Source organism: Dipodomys spectabilis, unplaced genomic scaffold (assembly GCF_019054845.1).
Source record: "Dipodomys spectabilis isolate Male_0828 unplaced genomic scaffold, ASM1905484v1 ptg000015l, whole genome shotgun sequence".
Classification (NCBI taxonomy): domain Eukaryota; kingdom Metazoa; phylum Chordata; class Mammalia; order Rodentia; family Heteromyidae; genus Dipodomys; species Dipodomys spectabilis.
This window is the reverse complement of record NW_024870692.1, coordinates 3750330-3773754: the sequence shown is the minus strand read 5'-3', so window position 1 is coordinate 3773754 and position 23425 is coordinate 3750330. Positions and strand designations below refer to the sequence as shown.

At 41.4% G+C, this 23425-nt stretch overlaps 1 long non-coding RNA gene across 1 annotated transcript in view; it reads right to left on the bottom strand.

Annotated features, from left to right (window-relative positions):
• LOC122096243 overlaps positions 1 to 19454 on the bottom strand; it is a 47276-nt gene extending 27822 nt beyond the window's left edge. Inside the window, exons 1-3 of the long non-coding RNA XR_006145271.1 lie at positions 19327 to 19454; positions 6554 to 6691; positions 5792 to 5972 (exon numbers count right to left, since the gene is read on the bottom strand). This is a non-coding gene — a long non-coding RNA (uncharacterized LOC122096243). The remainder of the gene's footprint in view (positions 1 to 5791; positions 5973 to 6553; positions 6692 to 19326) is intronic.
• Positions 19455 to 23425: the final 3971 nt, after the last annotated feature.

The following is a 23425-nucleotide window of genomic DNA, read 5'->3' as shown; positions in this document are numbered from 1 at the left end:
TCATCTTTACAATAAAATTTATTTTTAAAAAAGAACTAATATAATTGCAGTCATTTCCATGATATTGTTCACATCAAAGAAAGCATTTTATATACTTTCATCCTTACAATACTTTCTTAGCTTGCTGACAAAGAATGTCACTGATACTTGAATTTGAAAAATAAAATTTAAGTTAGGCCCTGGTGGCTCATGCCTGTCTGTAATCCTAGCTACTCAAGAGGCTGAGTATTGCAGTTCAAAGCCAGCCCAGGCAGTTACTTCCAATAAACCACTAGAAAACCAGAAGTGGTAGAGCGCTCGTCTTGAGCTGAAGAACGCAGAGACAGTGCCCAACCCCAGAGTTGAAGCCCCACGACTGAAAAAAATAAAAAATAAAATAAAAATAAAATTTACTCTGCTTAAGATAAGACAAAAAGAAAATTCCTTCATTCATTTGGTTCAAAGGATAGCATAAAGCCAGGTACTGGTGGCTCATGCCTGTAATCCTAGCTACTCAGGAGGCTGACATCTGAGGATCATGGTGCAAAGCCAGCCCCAGCAGGAAAAGCCAGGAAACTCTAATCTCCAACAAACCACCAGAAAACCAAAAGTGGCACTGTGGCTAAAGTGGTAGAGCACTAGCCTTAAGCTGAAGAGCTGAGGGACAGCGCTCAGGCCCAGAGTTCAAGCCCTATGACTGGTCAAAAAAAAAAAAAGATAGCATAATAGAAGTACCCTATGGTATGGCTCAAGCAGAACAGTGCCTGCTTACTGCATGCAAGGCTCTGAGTTCAAATTCCCCTACTGTCAAAAATAAATAAATAAATAAATACAGGAGAAGCAATAAAATTCTAAAATCAGACTTTGTTATTACCACATAAGCCTGAAAGTTCATCTGTTTGTTGGTCTAAGCCCCTTCTGCTTTTAAATCAATGGGTTCCCTATTACCTGGGCTACAAACAGAACTCTCCTCCAAATACAGAGTAGTAATTAGAAAATACAAATCTGATCATCCTGATGATCAGATGAGCTATCGTATACTAAAAAAGTACTAATTATACCTACAATTCAACATAACACAACAAAAAAGCCCAAGCCAAATATGCCGATAAGGACTTGAATAGACATTTTTCAAAAAGAAAAGATACATAAATAACTAAGAAGCATATAAAAAGATAGTCAACCTCACTAGTCATTAGAAAAATACAAATGAAATCATCATGAAATAGTACTTCCACTACTGGAATGAATAGAATAGAAAAGTGTTGATAAAGACATGGAGAGCTAAATGCCAGTGAATCATGACTGCAATATTAGCTACTGAGGAGGCTGAGATCTGAGGATCTTGGTTCAAAGTAGAGCTGCTCTCAACTGGCAGAACACTAGCCTTGAGCAGAGATAGCACCAAGGCCCTGAGTTCAAGCTCCAGGACATGCACCAAAGAAAAAATCTAGAGAAAACAGAATCCTTATAAACCACTAGTTGGAACATAATGGTGCAGCTTCTAGGGAAATCAGCGTACCAGTTCCTCCCAAAAGTTAAAGATAGAATTATGATGTAATCCTAGGCATACACTGTAAAGAACTAAAAGCAGGGATTCTGGTACTTATTAGTCAATATTCTTTTGGCTAGTAGCCAAAAGTTAGAAGAAGAAAATGCCTATTGATGTGGAAGAATTCGTGGGCAAAATATGGTATATACATTCACTAGAATATTATTCAATCCTCAAAAGGAGGCAGTTCTAACATCTTGTCACATGGAGGAACTTCAAGATACTATGCTAAATTAAATCAGCCAAACACAAATGGACAAATGGCTATTTAATCTCACACACATGAGATACTCAAGGTAGACAAATTCAGAGACTGAAATAATAGTGACTAACACACTTGGAGCATGGAGGAATGGGGAGTTAGTGCTAAACAGGTATACAATTGTTGTTTGTGATGACAAAAAGAAAACTTTCTGGAAATTGATAGAGAAGATAGTCAAACAACATTGTGACTATAATTAACTACGCACTTAAAATGCTAAAATTGTGTTATGTTATGAATATGTTTGCGTAGCAAAATGTTTAAAAATAGCCTGGTGCTGATGGCTCATGTCTGTATTCCTAGTTATTCAGGAGGCTGTGATCTGGGGATCGCGGTTCAAAGCCAGCCTGAGCAGAAAAGTCCATAATACTCTTATCTCCAATTAATTACTAAAATGCTGGAAGTAGAACTGTGGCTCAAGTGGTAGAGAACTAGCTTTGAGCAAAAAGCTCAGGGACAGTGCCCAGAGGAAATGTCATTTCCTCTTAAAACTCCTCAACGGCTCCCCATTGGTTCCTGATCAATTCCCTACAATTCAGCTGTGTATGGACTTTTCCCACGCATATTTTCTCTGTCTTTCCTTCTGGATGCATATGTTCCAGGCAAAAGAAACAGTATGATATTCCCATCATGCACTGCTCTTACTGGCAAGGGTCAGTTTCAGGGATGCAATTCTCAGTTCCCTTCATTCAGCTGGAAACCCCTTTCTCATGAATCATAGCTTAGCCTTGTCTAGAAGACTTGTACAAACATCCATCCCCACAGTCTACCAGGGAAATGGTTTCTCTCTCTCTCTCTCTCTCTCTCTCTCTCTCTCTCAAGCTTCCCAACTTTCCCCATGTAGATCCTTATCACAGACAATATAACATTTAACACACTAGTTTATTTATAGGTCTGTTTTCCTGTGTTGTATCAGGGAGGCCACGTAGAGCCTTTGTCTTATTTATGTAGCCTGGTTTTAAGATCACTGGCTATAGTTATGTGACCTTGGGTAAAAAAATTAAATATTTTTAGATCTAAACTTCATCCTCTATACAATGGGAATAATAATAGTTTCTGGGTCATACATTAGTTATGAGGAATAAATGAAATCAGAGCATCTGATACACAATAAACAATAAAATGTTTGGAGAGGAAGCATATAACTAGCAACAATTGTCCAGTGGTTTGAAGGTTGAACATTGAAGGCCAAGAGTTGAAAGAAGAATAAATAATCTAATCCCAGACATATTTATTTAGAAAGACATATGGAAAAGTACAGTGAGTTTTTAAAAGAATAAAATAGTTTCTTTTAGCTATGTACTATAATACAGTCAAAACACTTTGACAACTTTTCCAAGTTTCATATTTCTGCCATATACTCAATCATTTGGTATGGTCCAGTCAGATCCTGCTGTAGCAGTTCTTATAACTACAAAGTATTGTGCTCTTGGAAAGTAAAAACAAAGCAAAACTGGACACTGGTGACTCATGCCTATAACCCTAGCTATTTAGGAGGCTGAGATTTGAGCATCATGATTCCTTCCAAGCCAGCCCAAGCAGGATGGTTAATTTAATTGACCAGCAAAAAGCTGGAAGTAGAGCTATGGCTCAAGTGGTAGAGTGTTAGCTTTGAACAAAAAAAAAAGTTAAAGCTGGGGGATAATGGCTCATATCTGTAATCCTAGCTACTCAGGAGGCTGAGATCTGAGGATTGCAGTTCAAAGATAGCCCAGGAAGAAAAATCAGTGAGACTCTTTATTTCTAATTAACCACCCAAAATCTGGAAGTGGAGCTGTGGCTCATGTGGTAGAATGCTATTCTTGAGCAAAAGAAGCTCGGGGCAGTGCCCAGGCCCTGAAGTCAAGCCTCAGGACTGACAAAAAAAAGCCAAAGGTCAATGCCCAATCCCTGTGTTCAAGCCTGAAAGAGATGGGGAAGGGAAGAGGGGAGAGAGAAAAGGGAGGAAGGGAGGGAAGAAAAGAAGGAAGCAAAGAAGGAAGGAAGGAAGGAAGGAAGGAGAGAAAGAACTGAACAACAAAGGTTACTACAATTGTCAAAGCAGTACTTCTTTGAAGAACTGAAGGTGGTCCTTGTATAGACTTTGGAGAATTCTAGAATCCATTTTCTATAGTGGTACATTTATAAAAAATTTTTACAACTACATTTACTCCAGAGATTAAGTCAGTAAGTAATTCTTTCTCTAAACCAGCCTGGCTTTAGGTGTGAATTCTTATTTTATTAGTAAATAGTAGGGCATTTCAAAGAATGGCTGGCTTGTGCAGTGGAGAGAAAGCATTATGTGACATATGCACATCATTTCTTACAAGGTAAAGACACACCATTGGTCAACATTGCCAGTGTCCCCCTGGTAACAGTCCCAGGTTTCCATGCAGTTCCATTAAAGCTGCCTCAACACCCAGCACTAGGGTGTGAACCCCAGGATGGAGCATGTGACCTAGGCCTAAGCCACTGGCATGTCTCCTTTCCCTGTCCATTGATGATCATTACCCTTTATGAGTTAGTCAGAGCCTATGGGATGTAGAGACATTTCCCACTACATATGCTGTAAAGAAGTGAGACTTGTCAGCAACAGTGGCTCATGCCTATAATCCTAGCTACTCAGGAGGCCAGCATTTGAGAATCAAAGTTCATAGCCAGCTCTGGTAGAAAAGTCCATGAGACTCTTATCTCCAATTAATCACCAAAAAGCTACAAGTGCAACTATGGCTCAAGTGCCAGCCTTGAGCAAGAGGAAGAGGAGGAGGGGGGAGGAGGGGGAGGAGGGGGAGGAGGGGGAGGAGGGGGAGGAGGGGGAGGAGGGGTGGGGGGGAAGAAGAAAAGTCTACCTTAGAACATAAGATAATGAATGGGTTCAAGAAACCATTTTGAGTACCCATAAGACTCCGGGCTGAGATCAACACAATGGAAGGAAGAGAAACATGAGCAGGTGCTAATGATACACTGGAGCTCTGGATGGGGCTACGCCTAAAGCTAGACTCCTCTTTTCAGCTTCTGTGAGTTAAGAGATTCCTTTGTGACTGATAAGCCAGTATGGGTTGGGTTTTCTGTGATTGCAACTAAATAATCCCAACTGGTATTCATCAGAGCCACTTTTCCCAGATGGGAGCACCATACACTGATTCTGTACAAAAGATAAGTGATTTCTCTAGAGAATTCTCTGAGGCTGAATCGGGGTATAAGGAAATCTCTCCTTTGGGGAAGCCTGTGGTCTCATTTCTGTGTAGGCCAGGAAACTCCTATAAATTTCACCTGTTGACACATTTTCTTTGCAAGCATTTGTGCTACTTCAGGGGAGAGGGGCAGGAAACAGAGGTGGAGAAGGGAGGGCATGAGGCAAAGTATAAATAATTGCGCAGGAAGCAATATAGCTGATAGCCTTTTAGCAGAGGCTGGCATGTGGGTAGATGTGGTATGAACTCACTGTAGAGGAACTAATCCAGCAATGTTATCTGATCTGGAAGAGCAAGAAAAAAAAAGAAAGAAGAAAAGGAGAGGAGAGGAGAGGAGAGGAGAGGAGAGGAGAGGAGGGGAGAGGAGAGGGCAAGGAAAAGGAAAAGGAAAAGGAAAAGGAGAGGGGAGGGGAAGGGGAAGGGACCTCTCTTCTGTTCCCTCATTTGATAGGTCTGAAAGCCCTTTACATGTCAAGCTAGCTGGTATTCCACACAGGAATCCTGATTACAGACTGTGCTAATGTAGAGAGCATGGTTTCCTTCTAACCATCAACCGTCAGTTCTGGCAGCTGGATTTTTGTTTTGTGAAATGCAGGGCAAGTTCTGGATTGAAAACAAAGGTCAAGTACGTCAATGTTGATGGTAATAAGGTAGGGAGTTTCTCAAGTCTTTCTGAGTAATGTAGGCTGTGGTCATGGAGTGTGGGAAGGAGAAGGTTTTAGGAGCAGGCGATCGCTTTCAGGAAAAGACAGAGGCTGAATCAAGATCTTCCTGTGATCCAACTTTGGTAGCAGGGCCTGTTTCAGAGCTTGTTCCCATCCCTACCTGTTTCCCATGGACCTGGACAAGTTTATTTATCCCTCTGAATTCGTTTCCTCTTCTGTAAAGGTGAATTCGTTTCTTGAGATTAGTAAATTAGTTAATTTCCACGAAGACTGGCACAATCCATAGTAAGAAGTCAAATTACAGTAGAACACTTATGCACATTTCAGTCTGAAAATACCACCTGGAAAATTACAGAAATAAACAACTCTTTTCGCTTAAATTGCACACTGTTCTAGGGAATGTATTGATAGCTCTCTCCTCCTGCTTCTTCCTGCTGTGACATGAGTCATCCTCTCTCCAGTACGTCTACACTGTTTGCTTCACTCGCCCCTTAGTCATTAAGTAGCCATCTTGGTTTTCAGATGGACTGTTGTGGCATTGTAATATTTTCATTTAGTTTCCTTACCTTTATTTTACTGAGTAATGGCCTCAAAGTGCAAGACTATCAATAATAGCCATTTTTATTGCATTATATGACCATAATTTTTCTATTTTACTTGTACTGTGACTAATTCATAACTCCACTATCATCCTGGGTGTGTATAGGAAAACATATAAGATATGAATAATTCAGGATTATCTACAACTTCAGGCATTCACTGGGGGTCTTGGAATGTGTCCCTGTGGATTTGGAGATCTAATATCAATGGCAAAACCCAGTGTCAGTTCACCTTGGAGTCATAGTAAGTACCAGGCAATGGGTATAGATATTGAGGCCTTGTTATCACTTGCCAGCATGAATTTATCTTATTCTCACTTTACCTTAGTGTGATTTTCTGCAGAATACCACGTGAAAAATACCAGTTCAAAGCCAAATTTCTGCATTTTTCCAAGCTTTGATAAGCTCCTTCAGCACATCTTGTTCGTGATGAATAGCTCGCTCTATGGCAGATTTAATAGCTATAAAAGATTAAGTAGATACAAAGATTTTTCATTGGATTATCAGCTGCTCAAAAGCCAGATTTAGGTCATAACCCTCTATGTAGTTCAATTATATAGTAAACACTCAAAACAATGAACAAAAGTTTAAACTTACACCAAAAAAAAGAGTACATCAACATAGGGAAATATACTTATCATCATTATTATACTTATTATTATATTCTATTATTATAAAGATACTTTATGCCAAGATAACAAAGTTATGTTAAGATAACATTATTTGGCTTATTTTTTTGTCAGTCATGGGGCTTGAACTCTGGGCCTGGACACTATCCCTCAGCTCTTCAGCTCAAGGTGAGCACTCTACCACTTGAGCCACAGTACCACTTATGATTTTCTGAGTTGTTTATCGTAGATAAGAGTCTCATGGAGTTTCCTGCCCAGGCTGTCTTTGAACCTCGATTCTCAAATCTCAGCATCCTGAGTAGCTAGGATTACAGGCGCCAGCCACCAACACCCAGCTAGCATCATCTTATATAGTCATATGTATATAGCTTTTGAGCTTTTCTGCTCATCTGATAAGATTATCCTAGATGTATACTAATTATTACAAATAAGGGAAACCATGGGACCTATGTTTCTTTGTGTCGGGCTTACTTCACTTAAAATGATTTTTTTCCAAGTCTTTCCACTTCCTAAAAAATGGGGTGGTATCATTCTTTCTGACAGAAGGATAGAATTCCATTATATATGTAGATATATATATACATATATATGCCACATTTTCTTGATCCATTCATCTATTGAAGGGCATCTGGGTTAGTTCCATATCTTAGCTATGGGTGAATAATGCTGTGATAAACATAGTTGTGCTGGTAGCTTTAGTATGGCCTTGTTTGTGATTGTTTGGGTAAATGCCCAGAAGTGTGGAGTCTTTGGGAAACTTCCATACTGCTCTCCAGAGTGGTTGAACAAGCTTGCACTCCAACTAACAGTGCAGTAGGGCTCCCTTTTGGCCACATTCCCTCCAGCATCTGTTGTTATTAGATTTCTTGATTATAGCCATTCTAACTGGGGAGAGGTGGAATCTCAATGTTGTTTTGATTTGCATTTCTTTTATGGCTAGAGAAGTTGAGCATTTCTTCATGTGTCTATTGGCCATTCTTATTTCCTCTTCAGAGAAGTTTCTCTTTAAGTCTGTAGCCCACTTATTTTTTTAATTTTATTTTATTGTAAAGATGCTGTACAGAGGGGTTACAGTTACATGAGTAAGGTAATGAGTTCATTTCTTGTCCAGCATCGTTACCCCTTCCTTTCTTGTTCTCCACTATCCCTTCCCTCCCCTACTTCCCTTACTCCCCACCCAAAAGTTGTAAAGTTCATTTCTAACATCCTGTCTTGTGAGTATCATTGTTGCAATTGGTCATCCTGTGTCCTTGTTTCAGCATTTTGTTATTCTTCTTCCCCTCTCCAAATGTATATTCAAGATACAGGGTACCAAAATCAAGTACAGTGACAACAGGTGTAGTCCACTTATTAATAGGGCAGTTGTTTCTTTGAAGATTTGTTTTGGGGGTTTTAATTTTTTGAATTCTAGGTATATTTTAGATATGAAGCCCTTGTCTGTTGTAAGATGATGCTAAGTGAAATGAACCCCAAGATATGGACACAGGAGTTTTTCCTTTGTTGTTGGGGCTTTTAATATACTATGTGATTTTTGTTTTTTTTGTATGTTCTTCCCCCTTTGGTATATCCCTTGTTGTTACTGTATTTGATTTTGGTATCCTGCATCATATATATATATATATATATATATATATATATATATATATAATTTGGGGAGAAGAGGAATAACAAAATGCTGAAACAAGGACACAGCATGACCCATTGCAACAATGATACTCACAAGACACTATGCTGGAAATGAACTCTACAACTTCGTGGGCAGGGAGGAGGGGGGAGGTGGAGACGGTAAGGAATAGAAGGAGAAAAACAAAGGAGGGGGTAACAATGCTCAATAAGAAATGTACTCATTACCTTACTCATGTAACTGTAACCCCTCTGTATAGCATCTTTACAAAAAAATAAAATTTTTAAAGAAAGATAACATCAGTCATTAGGGAGACTCAACATATTGCAGCACCTCTATTAGAATGACTGAGATTATAATTATTGGTGAAGCTATAGAGGAAACAATGTGTCTTGCTAGTATGTCAATCTAAAACGCTACAACCCAATGAAAAACAGTTAATTGATTTCTTAACTACATCAATACTGCTGGGCATCAATGGCTCATGCCTATAATCCTAGCTACTCACGATGCTGAAATCTGGAGGATCAGGTTCAAAACTATCCCAGACAGAAAAGTTCACGAGACTTTATCTTCAATTACCCAGAAAAAAGCTGGACTAAAGGCATGGCTTGAATGGCAGAGTACCAACCATAAGCAACAAAGCCAAGTGAAAAATTGAAGCCCAGAGTTCAAGCTTTTAAAACAAAGCTTAAGGACTGGAATGTGGCTTAGTGGTAGAGTGCCTGCCTAGCATACATGAAGCCCTGAGTTCAATTCCTCAGTACCACATAAACAGAAAAAGCCAGAAGTGGTGCTGTGGCTCAAGTGGTAATGTGCTAATCTTGAGCAAAAAGCTTAGGGACAGTGCCCAGGCCCTGAGTTCAAGTCCCAGGACTGCCCTTCCCCACAAAAATAAAAGAAGATAAAACAAAGCTTAAATATATAATGCCTTTATGACCCATGCCTCTTGCCTCTAGACAATTACACACATAAAAGAAAGACTTAACAGCCAGGCCCGGTGGCTCACATCTGTAATTCTAGCTACTCAGGAGGCTGAGATCTGAGAATCACAGTTCAAAGCCAGCTTGGGCAGGAAAGCCCATGACACTCTTATCTCCAATTAACCACCAGAAAACCGGAAGTGGCACTGTGGCTCAAGTGATAGAGCACTCTTCTTGAGCTGAAGAGCTGAGGGACAGTGCCCAGGCCCAGAGTTCAAGCCCCACAACCAACAACAACAACAAAAAAGACTTAAGAAACAATGTACATGCACAAATAAATGGATAAGCAATAATATTCCTATTCTTATGATAAAATATTACTCTTGCATAAAAAGGAATGAACTCTAAAGAACACTTAAAGCATGGATGAATCTCACGAAAGAAGCCAGACTCAAAAATAATGATGTATGTACTATATAATTTATTTCATAACAAATTAATGTATTATGCAGAAATCAGCCCAAAGTAAAGACAAGAAGAGATGAAGTGAGATGAGGGTCAGAGACGGGATTCAGGAAGGTCCAAAGAGTGATGGATACTGTTACTATTGTGATTATGGTGGTGGCTTTGTGTATGTGCAAATGTGTGTGTAAATTAGTAAATTGTACACTTTTAAATGTGCAGGTTTTGTGCATCAATTCTATTTCAATTTGAAAAAAGATATTCTCAATACTATTTTTCTGGATAATGGGCAGAACAGAAATTTCTGGTCAAGTAGAAATTTCCTTTGCATATAGTTTCTTCCTGGTATTTTGCTGTTGCTCTAGGCTTGATGTGGTGTATCCCCCAAAGGGTCATGTGCTGGAGGCTTAGTCCTCAGTGTGGCAGTGTGGACACAGTGGTACATTTAAGGAGTGGGGCCGAGTGCAAGGTAATGATGTCATTGCGGATGTTGGCCTTGGAGTGGATTAGTGTGGGTCTTGCAAGGTGAGTTAGTTCTTGATAGGATGGATTGCTATAAAGTAAGGCCATCCCACAACACTTGGTTCCTTGTGCATGCTATTTCCCTTTCTACCTGTTTGCCATGGTATGACATAACTGGAGAGATTCCCCACTAGAAGCTATAAAGATAGAGCTGTCCAAATTTAGATTTTAAGCTTCCAAAGCCTCTTTATAAAATCCTCAGCCTCAATGACTTTGTTACAACAAAACAGCAATACAACTCTCAAGTTCTGGGGGATGGTGGACCAGGAAGCAGAAGGCTACAGAAGGAAGATTCTTGATAAAATTTAAGATGATGATGTGAAACTTCCACCCTAGCTTCTGGCTCATTATTTTCTCCACCACCAACCCTGACTGTACTTCTGGTCCTGGTTCCTTACAGTGAATATATCCCATCCTGCATTACTCCATCAAAACCTTGCTCTTATTAACAATCCACAGCACCAATTGCCAATGACCTTGCTCGACAGCCAGACTGGGCCCTGACTGTTAGATACTCCATCTGCTTAAGCTCTTCTGGAGTTGTACCCTCCCTTCTCTACCACTCCCCCATTCAGCCTACTGAGCAACTTTCTAGGTAAGCTGGTACTGACCTGGTTTACTGGATTAGCTCCCTTTCTCTATCATTTCCAATGGACTGAGAAAAGTTACTGTGACTATGTCCCATTGAAACTTGCTTAAACTATCTCTCCAGTATTTTATAAGCACCAGTGGAACTTTCTCCTGTCAAAAGTCATTGGAAAGATGTAACCAAGCCTAGGCCCTCCTGCAGCTGCTGAGTTCCCTCCCAACAGCACACAGCATGTTTGGGTAAAACTTTCCAATCTTCTTGGTGAAAGGCTGGGATATATAAAGGCGTCATGAAGGAATTCCACAGAGCTTGGCAGGATTATTTTAAGAATTTTATCCATCCACTTCAAGTCATTTCTTCTGTTGATCTTTAGGATTACTTCAGAAACAGCTAAGGCTTTTGCTGATTTATCCCAGCATACTATCCTTGTTGGGACATGGTTATGTAGTATTGCAAATGCAAAGGGATTTTTTTTCTCTTTTTTTTCTTTTGCCTCTGACTGGCTCAAAGTGGGATCCCAGAACTAAGTATCCAATAAGCCTAAGTAAGAATGGGAAGATTTAAAGATTATAATTGATTCTCATAAACCCAGTTCTCCTGAACTGCCAGTGATTTTCATCTTCATCGCTCTTCAACTACACTCCGAAATGGGAAATATGTCTCCCATCCACCCTTCATTTAGAGGTAAGATTTTTTTCTTTTTTGCAAGAGCACAAGCGCGTGTGTGTGTGTGTGTGTGTGTGTGTGTGTGTGTGTGTGTGTGCATGTGCAAGCGTGAGTTAGGGTTAGCCCAACTTGATCAGTAGTAACTGTGCTAACTGAAGTGATAGCTGCTGATGAGTCACAAAAATGTGCAAGAGAGGTGGCACACAGAAAATGCCAGAGGCTGTGGCAGTTAAATTGCATTACAACAATGGGATGGGGTCATCTTGTCGACTGAAGGCCTGAGCTTACTTCAAGGGGCTTGGAGCAGAACTAGCAAATACAGACTGTGGAAAAGGCCTTTCTGCAGCCAGAATTCTTGCTAAGCAGTCATGTGGGGGTAATTGCGTCTTTGTCTGGCTTCATCCGACTCCCTGCTCACCCTCACCCTCTGATTTCTGCCTGAATAGAAAGAACTATCGCTGCCCTTGGATCTTCATGGAGTCTGGGAGTGGGGGAGGAAGTGCAGCTTTGCCATCTGATAAAGGCGCTGCTGTGGCTCACCTTCCCCCAGGAGGGGGGGTGGGGTGAGAGGAAGTGGGTGACAGTCTATCTGATGTCAAGAACTGTGTCAGGCCAATTTGTTCTTCAGTATCCAGCTGAACACCCCCATGAGCTTGTAGGACAGGAGCAATAAGCCTGGATTTCACAGAGGAAGGCATTGAGGAGAATACTTTACTGAATAATTTAATCTCATAAAGGTTAGGTGAGTTATTGAGTTATCTTCTCAAAAGTAAGAGGTTTGTTTTCCCATCTACCTAAGGGTATAGGGTTGTATCATAACTGAGCATAAAAGTTGGGCTGTATGAGGTTTAATGTTTTGAATTATGAGTTAGATACTTGTTATAAGTACCTAATTATGAGTTAGGTTAGGTGATTAATGATAACTAGTTCTGAGAGAGAGAGAGGAGAGACAGAGACAGAGAGAGAGACAGAGAGAGAGAGAGAAAGAGAGAGAAAGACAGAGACAGAGATAGAGACAGAGAGATCCTGATCATGTATACTGACCACAGAATACTTCTGGGCAGATACTATTATTTTCAGATAACTTACAAGACCATAGAGATGAGCTAACTTTTTGCTAAGGACTCTTCTTTCACATATTTGTTATGCTATTGGAGATCAAGGTTTTAGTTGTTTACTTCTAGTGAAGAAATGAATGAGATCATAGAAATGTATAATAAAATTAAGTTAGAAAAATGAAACTAAGTAGCAAATAAAATACATTAATAATGACAAAATTTGCTCCATCTTTTGGGCTAACCACAGTGTATTTGAATACTCAGGGAATAAGAAACTACCCACTTCCAATAATTCATGTCTATAGCCAGGATCTGAGGATCAAGGTTCAAAGCCAGTGCAGGCAGGAAAGTCCATGAGATTCGTGTTTCCATCTAGCCAGTTAAAAGCTGGAAGTGACCTGTGGCTCAAATGGTACTGCATCAGCATTTAGTGAGATGGTTAAAGGGACAGTGAAAGCTAAACAACGCTGGATTCATGGATTCAAGCCCCAGTACTGGCATATGCACATGCATGTGCACATGTGTGCACGTGCACACACACACACACACACAGATCTACCCCTGCCAAAGTCAGTGGACTGTGACCAGAGAAGGCAGAAATTGTGCCATGTTTGCCCAAACGCTTGGCACACAAACAATCTGCATCTTCTACTCTCTTGTCACAGGAAGATGGGCCACACATGGTCTGGCATCCGTCTTCCTGGTCACTGGGAAATGAGAAAAATGGACATGCACTCGAGGTCTAGATCACAAAACCACATACAACCCTCTGCATGCCATTTTCTTCCTAGTTAAGTATAAAGAGATTCATGGAAACCATCGTGAAGCCACTGGTTAAACCTGCTAAAGCAACAAGGTGAAAAGAACCCACATCCCTAATCACATGGTGGAGAAGAGCTGCCATCAGAAGTACCAGCGTTGGAGTGTTACATGAGCAAGATGCATATCTTTAATAAATAAAGCTGCTAAAATGTGGGGACTCTTTTGTTATAGCATCTAGCACTTGCTCAGCCAACACATAAGAGACTTGGTTTGCTCACCTCATAAAAGACAAGAGCTAGAAAAATGAAAACCACTGTTCTGAGAAGGAAGTCTTCTCTACTGCTAAGTCTCCAGGAACTTTGTCTTGATGTCTGTGACATCTACAGAAAACACAGAAAGGCTTTGGGAAACATTTCTTTATAAGATTTAGAAAGCAGAATTCAATTGTGGCACCAAGAATAAACTTCACTGAAAAATAGGGCTATGAGGTAAAACACTTCAGCTGATGATGGAGAAGAATAAAATTTAAGCAAAAAGAGTGAAGAATGTGGTTTTATGGAGGTTTATTGACGTAAATAAAAAGCAGTCTCTAAACAACCAGAGCATGCCAGAAATCCTCGAGATGTTAAGTAAAGAAAATTTATGTATACTTGGTTTCAATTGCTTGGATAAGATGTGACATTTTAAAGGGCTTGAGAGTGTTTAGAATAGTTTTATTTTTCTCAGACTGCATCATCACCCCATCACATAAATGTGTTTAGTAGTACACTATTTGAACAATGAGTAAATTCTCATTTCAGCTTCTGTTTGATATTATAAATTGAATTGATGTCGCTCCATTCCATGTTAGGAGTGAAGTACATGAAGGGAAAGGAAGGTGGAGAGTCAGTTAGATGAAGAAATGGCTCTGTGTAGAAAGATCCATCTACTACGAGAACAGAAAGAACCCCACAAACAGCAGCAAGCAATGAGGTAACTGCTTTAGGCTTCATCCTCTGCCACACAGCTACTGCAGGGGTTCTGAAGTCTTGCTGGTTTGTGTAGTGCAGGTAACCAGGGATAGTTATTGGAGCATAATTTATCTGTTGGGAGCAGCTCAGAGCTCTGCCCAGGGCTGAGTCATGCATTTGCAATAAGAGATGTGTGTGTGTGTGTGTGTGTGAGAGAGAGAGAGAGAGAGAGAAACACACTGAGCAAAACACACTGAGCAAAATACATGTGGACCTGGAAGAACAGTAATAACAATTACTTTCCTTTCCAACACACACAAGAAGGCACCCAAAAGTAGCAGACTGGATCTTCAGAGCCAATAGCTGAAGGAAGTAGAGCTGTGCCTTAGTGTCTTCAAGACACAGCAGTTTATGTGGGGCTGGCCCTTTAACAACAGCTCTGGGCCAATGAAACCTCATCCGGCAGAATGAGTGAGTTTGTTTTAGCAACTACCTCCCCTGTCCTAGTCTCCCATTACTTGGTCTGCATTCTCCAGATGCTGACCCTGCCTGCCTCAGATCCTCAGGCACCCCCCCACACACTTCAGTTTCCATGATCACCTAAAGAACGCCTGGTCCCCAGCCCTGGTGACCTGTATGATGCCACCTCTTGGGTCATGGGTGAAACCCAATGCCTTCCCCTAGCTCCTCTAGTTGCAACCCTACCTGCCCCAGATTTCAGGTCTGCGTCAGAAGCTGCCCCAAGGGAAGGGAAAGAGGGAGATGATGTGCTGGGTCATGCCCAGGCTAGCCTTCTCCAGGCAATGCCAGGCAACTAAGAATAGTCCTGAATGCAGAAGCTCCTGAGTCAGGTTTCGTGTAGAGCAATGCACACACACACCTGAGTAAATCTCCCACTACTAGGTAGCAGACTCAAGAAAAATCTGCTGCCATTAGTCAGGACATTTTGGATGCAAGAGACAGCAGCCTGAAACTAGCTTGAAATGAAAGAATATTTGGCTGGGAAATAACATATCAAAGTTAGAGGAAGTATAGGGCTTTGGGCAGAGCTGGGTCCAGACAAGGCTGACATGCTACAATCATAAATCTTTCACTCTGCATCTTGTATATAAGTTTATTCCTTCCATGTATGGGAAAGGGAATCACAGAAGCATCAGGACAAAGGATGAACTAATGCAACAATGATACTCCCTTGATGCTATGTTGGAAATGAACTATGCAATACAACTTGAGGGGAGGGGTGGGGAATAGAGAGGCATAAGTGGGAGAATATGAGTAACAGTGTTTTAAAAGAAATGTACTCATTACCTTACTATGTAACTGTAACCCTCTGTTCATCACCTTTACAATAAAGATTAAAAAAGAAGAAACAGTGAATCCAGTTGACACACTTGTCTACTGTTAGCTACCAGGACTTTCATCCTAAAACTCCTTCTGTCCAGAAGAGCCCAGGACTAAATATATAAGCAGGGATCTAATTGACTAAGCTTGGACTACATACCCATCTCTAGACTAATTACCATGAGGTATGAGAATCACTGTGATTGGCTAAACCTAGGTCCCATATTCACCACCATGGCTAAGACTAGATGGAAATCCTGATCCATGCACATTGAATGGGATTTCCAAGCAGAACAGAAGGCTCAACACCAGCCTCCACTTTGCTATGCCCTGTTTTCATTTCATCATTTTTAGTCTTTACCTTAATTAGCACAAATAACCAATCATTCCTCCTTGAGATACTACATCTGCCTTCCAGCATACCCCACTGCTCTTCCTCTTAATGGGTTCTTTCTGTTCAGGATGTTCCTGGTCTACCTTTGTTCCTTCACCTGCTCATGGTGGATAGGTCAGAGTTCAGTCTCTCTCTCTCTCTCTCTCTCTCTCTCTCTCTCTCTCTCTCTCTCTCTCTCTCTCTCTCTCTCTCTCTCTGTGTGTGTGTGTGTGTGTGTGTGTGTGTGTGTGTCATCTTCAGTCTACACCCCATCTAGAATCTCACTCTATCTGTGAACTTAAATGTGACTTAGCTACTATGGGCACCCAATTTTCTATCCCAGGAACTGTCCTCTTCTGAACTCCAGACCCCAACCCTCCACTAGCATGGCCTACAGACATCACATGCAAACACATCCAGTGCTGGGATTCCAGCTACCTCCAGTCCTGATGGCTCCTCAGACTCCTCCTCCTTGTAGGAACCACAGCTCTCTTCAGGCAGTTGTTCAGGGCATCTGACATGCCAGATTCAGATAATCAGATTCTAGGATGACCTGCTCATCATCACCTTCTAGCTTTGCACTCATCTGTGCCCTGGTCCTCATTAGAGTTCTCTCATCTCAGTACTATCACACATTTGCCCACTCCAGTCTCATCAGCTTCCCTGCCATCTCCCACACTCAACCAACCACAGTTATGCCCCAGGTCCTTTGCATTTTCTATTCCTTCTCTTTAGAATCCTCTTTAGATCTCTGCATGGCTCCCTCCCTGTGCCAGTTAGATTTTTAATCAAATGATGTTCTTTTTTCTTTTATTTTTGCTTGAACTCATGACTTGAGCACTATCCCTGAGTCTCTTTGTGCTCAAGGCTAGCGCTCTACCACTTGAGCCATAGCCCCACTTCTGGCTTTTTCTGTGTAATTTACTAGAGATATGAGTCTCGCAGACTTTTCTGCCTGGGCTGGCTTTGAATCTCTATCCTCAGATCTTAGCCTCCTGAGTAGCTAGGATTACAAGTGTGAGCCACCGGCTCAAATGTTCTTTTTCAGTGGGGCTTTTTCTGCCCTCTCAATATAAGATGAAAACTTTATCCTGATTCTAATGTTTCCTGTTCATGATACTTTTTAATTTCCCCCATAGCTGCAGTCTACCACATTTATTCATTCTGTTTAAAGATCGTGCTCCATACTTGATTCTTTTAAGTTTTATTTACTTCTTGTGTGACCTCATCTTTGTTTTCCCAGCACTAACTCCACAAGAGGAAGTGGTTTTTTGTTTATGGCCAGTTAGTAATAACCTCTTGATGATTTGGTGAATGAAGTAAGGTGATTTTCTCCATCTGCAGATCGGACTCCTACAAGATGTGGTGTCCTTCAATTCCCCTCGGAGTCCCCTTCATCTGAGGCCTCCTAGACAGAGACCAGGAGGCAGAACAGAGTCACCTGTCTATGGCCAGATGGCAATGTTTGGCTAGTAAAGCAAGGCCAGGCCCCAGGAGACAAATGAGACAGGGATGGGAGACCACATTCCAGTCATGAGCAGGGGCACAGTGGGAGGTAGCTGTACATCCCCATGTGGGGTGAGGGAGGAAGTGGTCTGGCTGCAGCGGCAGATATAAGCTATGTAGCTACAATCTTCTAGGCTGGTACAGAGGGCCAATGCTAGAGCTGAACAGGTCAATTGAGAACAAACAAATTATAGAAGCTTCTGAAGTTAAAATTGATGGAGGCCCTAACCCAATGCCCAGTGAGCTAACACACGGAGGCAGAAATCTGTGGTCCTCTTCAGACAGGCTGGTGTGAGTGCCAGGATGATGCTGAGCTCCCCATTGGGTCAGTCCTATATCACCTTGCTCTTCATTACACTTATTTAACAAACTGTTGTCTGTAGGCATGGCCTGGCAACTGCAGGAGATCCAACTCTGAGAGGCTCAGAGGTGGGAACGACAGAACCACACAAGTCCTGCAGCTGCAACCAGGCCCCAGCCTCCAGTTGACACCATCCTCCAACTCATGCACTTATAGCAATTTTTCAGCATCATGAAATTTAAAGAAACCTTAGAGACCCTCAACTTCCGATTCCTCATCCGAGGAATCTTACAAAACTGAAGCCCACAGAAAAGAAATGCAAATCAAAACATTGAGATTCCATCTCACCCAAGTTAGAGTGCCCATCATCAAGAGTACAAATAACACATGCTGGTATCAATGTGGGTAGAAAGAAACTCGAGTACACTATTGGTGGGAGTGCAAACTTGTTCACTCTGGAAAGCAGTATGGAAGTTCCTCAAAAACTAAACATAGAACTATCCTATGATCTACAATTCTACTTCTGGGCATTTATCCAAAAGATTACAAATTAGGATACAAAACTGGGTGTCAGTTACTCATGCCTGTGATTCTAGCTATTTGGGAGGCTGAGGTCTAAGAATTGAGGCTTGAAAGGAACTCTGAGCAGCAAAATCCATGAGACTCTTATCTCCAGTCCACTACCAAAAAGCCTGAAGTGGAGCTGTGACTCGGGAGAGTGCTTGAGCAAATGAACTGTGATAGTTCCCAGGCCCTGAGTTCAGCAGCATTATTCACTATAGCCAAAGTATGGAATCAGCTCAGAGGTCCCTCAATGGATAAACAAATCAAGCAAATGTATTGTATAGGGAAATTTACTCATTTATTAGAAAGAATGATATTGGATCATTTGCAAAGAAATGGAAAGACTTGGAAAAAAATCAATGCTTTGGGGTGGCATGCAAGCATACAAGTGTATTATGTATACATAAAATATTGGAGAGTCCAATGTAACTCCCAGTCCAACAAAATAACCACCAGGAAATGGGTACTCAAAGTGGGAGGGGTCAAGGAAAGAGGTATAGACAAATGAAGAGAGTAAATGAGGAGAATGAATTTATAAAAGTCATTGTATATACTACAAAATTAATAAAATTGAGGGAGGAGTGGAGTTGGGAAGGATGTAGAGGTGATACTGATCACAATGCATTGCATTCATAAAACACTTCATTGAATGGCAACTCCTTTGTACAACTACTTAAAGATAATAAAAATACATTTCAAAAAAGTAAAAGACTGAGGCCCAAAGGATTTGAACAAGCTGTCCAAACATTTGGGCTGTCAAGTTTTACATACCACCAGATAGTTGGAAGTAGCCTCCATGTCCAGGATTTGGCAATCAGAAACTTACCTTACATGTAAATTAGAAGCTCACTCATGCTCTAGGCATCTGCAACAATACACAGAAGATAGTAACACCATGCTGTAGAGAAGCGTGGTACACTAGCCCTTGGCTCATTCCACACCACTGCATGATGGGACAGGAGAAGGTCAGCCCTCAGATAGGTGAAAATCCTATCCTACTGAGCTGTCACTCATTATCCGGCCCACGCATACTTTCTCAGGGGCTGCAGGAAAGAGGAAAGGTAACTAAGTATTTTGCCTAAATGGCCTTTTCAGTTGACAGAAATAGCTACCCACACAGGAAGTAGTCTCTCCATCTTGAGTTCTTCCCTGACATTTTGCTGGGTGGTAGTCCACAGACAGTCACTGAAGGTAAGGGAGAAGACCAATCATGAGGTAAAGACAAATGAATCAGTGCCTTCATGGTCCCCCAGAAAATACCCAAAGTGGATCGGTAGTCAGGCACTGAAGGAAAGTAAAACTGGTCTGAGAACACTGCACATGATCTGGGGGCCTGTGCGTGGGGACATCACCTTATATATGCATGAATGGCTCTTGTGTGCTCGTGACTCTAATCTGGGACAAGAAAAATTAGAGCTTTTCTCCTACCCACAAAGCCATCTGTTGAACCAGCCCACTGCATCCAAGTAAAATCCCCGGTGATGTTTGGTGTCTGTTTTTAGCCAGGAGCAGTGATTGTCATTTGGAGAATGCGTCAATTTAGATAAATGGCCTGGCCATATAGAGTCTGTATAGTCAAGGAGACAGGACAGGGTACACAGGTAGAGCATCAGGATGAAACTCCTAGACAGAGTAAAGGAAGAGATGGACACATGGACAAATGGACAAATATTCATTTCTGTATGAAGAAGAATTAGAATGCAAAATATACAAGGACAAAAGAAGCATAGAGGAAAATTAAATTAAATCCATGACAAGAATTGGGATTCTGAGGTTAAAAATCATTGGCAATGTTGTCTGAAGATGCCTACATAGGACCCCAAAGAGTTAACTCCTGTCATAGCTAATAGCACCTCCCTGTACATCCCAAGCAAATTCAGCATTATTGTACTGAAGATAATAGTAGTCTTGTTACAACAGAGTACTCCTTATACATTAGTGCTCACATGATGTCACCTGTCTGTGAATTCAGCAGAATTTTGTTCACAGAATAATACAGGATTATTATTGTTACGTCTTAGAGGTCCATATTTATAAATAGAAACTCAGTATCTTGGGCATTTCTAAGGACATTACTAAGTCCCCAAAAAAGAAGTCATTATAAAAGGTGCCCCCACAGCCAGTAATGGGAGTCATTATGAAAATTTACATCAATATCAAAAGGTCTGTAATTATTTTTACATTATTTCAGTGTTATCAGTGCTGCTCTGAGTTATATGCTTCTCTCAGTATAATCTTTTGTCCAACAGCCCATATCAATGTGCAAATTTTCACTGCAGTTTGTTAAAAATGGCAAAGATATTCCCAATAGAAAGCTTATTAACTACCATTTTTTTCCAAACTGAACATCTAATTGTAATAAAGGTGATTTTAATATGATTTAGTGGTGCATTAAATTTAGGCCAAATCAGAATTTACCATTGGAACAAACATTCAGGACAGAAAGTCTCTCCTCTTCTGTACTGGGTTGGGATGGTTGAGATGGCCACCAGGACTGTGAAAAGGAGAAAAACTGATATACAGAAGAATACAAATGCCTAGTAAACAAAGTCTAATACTAGAAAAGAAAAAAGAAAACTCCAAGTTTCTATCTATTTCTATAGAGACTCCTAATCTCACCCATGCCTGATTCCTCATTTGTAGGCCATATGACATGCTCTGGGCTACAAAGGTGCAGTGGGAATGTCATGGTCATTTCTGGCCTGAGCTGCAGAAGACTATATGCCTCTTGCAACCCATTTTCTCCCCTCCTACAGTGTTCCTGTGAAAATTCAGCAAGCTCTACATCTCAGTGCACTTTCTGTGTATTCATTATGTATCAATAAGAAAACAGAAGAGATACAACACAAGAGATGCTTCTGAGTAGATTTTGCCCTCTATGGACCCCTTCAGTTCTCCCATCCAGTAACTCCTCTCACCAAGGTATATATTATTTGTTCATGGGATAATTAAAGTAATGCCTTCTCCATAGGCCAGAGGACAAAGGGGAGAGAAGGCCAGAGCAACAGTTGCATAGCCAGGTGCACAGGATTCACTGAGGAAATGCCTTATGGAAAGAACCAACAAATGAGAGAATGAGCAAAGGTAGCAGGAGCTGGGAGAAAGCTGAACAAGATTCCTGTCTCCAGAAGAGTCTAGCTTTGGTCTGATCTATTATGGGGCAGGAAGGAGCTGTGAAATAAAAACACAACTGCAGCGTGATCCCCACTACCAGCACTTGATGCAAGGGGTGTGTTCTTTTATACTCCCACAGCAGTCAATCGTGGCAGTGATTGACTCTAGGCCTCCTAACCTGGAGGGACAATGTGAATTTTCTGGCTAAAGCTGTACCCATCTGCTGAATGCAACTTGGGTGTGAAGGAGATAGCTGATAGCTGTTAACTGCTGACACACAAGCAGCTGGGGATCTCAGCCCAGGAACACGGATGCAAAAAGCACAAACTGCATACAGTGCCCACCTTGCACTGTTCAATTCTACTTGCTCCTCTCATTGAGTTAACTCCAGCCAGGTGTGGCTTCCCCAGGATCCTGTGCCACAATTCCTATCAGAACTTACAAGATAATTACTATTGAGAAGCCCTCTCTGCCTCAGCAGGTCCTAAGGCAATCACCGATTGTCATCCCTGCTCTGATCTACCACTGTCATTGTCTGTTTTCTATTGCTGAAAGAAAGCTAAGATCTTTTAAAAATGCAGGCTTCTTTAGTTCATGGTGCCAGAGGCTGGGAAGCGCAAGAGTATGGTTCTTACATCTAGTGAGAGCCCCTGCTGCATTACACCAGGCAGAGAACAAAGACAGAGTCATATGCTAAATTATATTCCTCTTCCTCATCTTATAAATCCAGGAATGCCACTATATGGCACAACCCTCATGAGTTTATCTAATCCCAGTAACCTCCCCCCAACCTATCTCCAAAAGCCATTAAGATATGGCATTAATTTTAAGATTAAGTTTCCAACACATGCACTTTTGGGGAATACATTCAAACCATAGCATCCACGCATCCTAAATTCCCATCCTGCTGGGCACCGTACTGCTATGGCTCTGTGTGATTTTTACATGGGATCTGAGCCTTCTTTCCCCTCTCCAATCAGAGCGACCATGTTTACTACATGTTCCCAATTGCAGTTTCAACTAAGTCTGAGAGCCATCCTAGAGGTTTACCAAAATGACAAACACATGCCTGCCTGTCCCCCATCCTGAGTAGAAGTCCAGCTTTCTCTTGATGATCAGGATCAAGTGCTCCCCCGGTGTGGCAGAATTTTCTGTCTTGTTGCCTACTGCCATAAGGAGACCAAAGGAAGCAGAGAAGCAGCTATTCTGATAGCACCTATCATTTGGATCTTGGCTGACCACCAAAGGCCTATGTGTTAAAGACTTGATGCTCAAGGTGGACATGGGTGAGATCTTTAAGAGATGGGGTTCAGTGGAAAGTCCTTGTGTCATCAGGGGTTTTCTCTCTTACAGCCTCCAGCCTCCTACTCTCCTCCCTCTTGTTTATGGCCATGAGGCGAGTAGTTTGTCACTGCCACATTGCTCCCACCATGCTGAGCTGTCCCGCCATAGCCCAAAGCAACAAAGCCAACTGGGCACAGGCTGGAGCCTCTAAAACTGTGAGTCAAACTGTGGGCCAAATGTTTTTGTAAGTTGATTGCTTCAGATACTGTAGTCTAGTGACAGAAAGCTCACTAATAGATTTTCACTGCATTTCTGGTGGAAATAGCCACACCTCTGAGAACCACATTATCTCAAATGATATGGACAAAAAGTACAAATCCCTGACAGTCATAATGGCAGAAATGAGGATGATAGAAACAATTGAACAAAGCCATATCTACCTCCTGAACCAAGTTTTTTGCCTTCTAAGGATACAGCACATGGAATAGTGTGAATTTTAAGTCTTTTGCATCCCATAGTATCCCCTT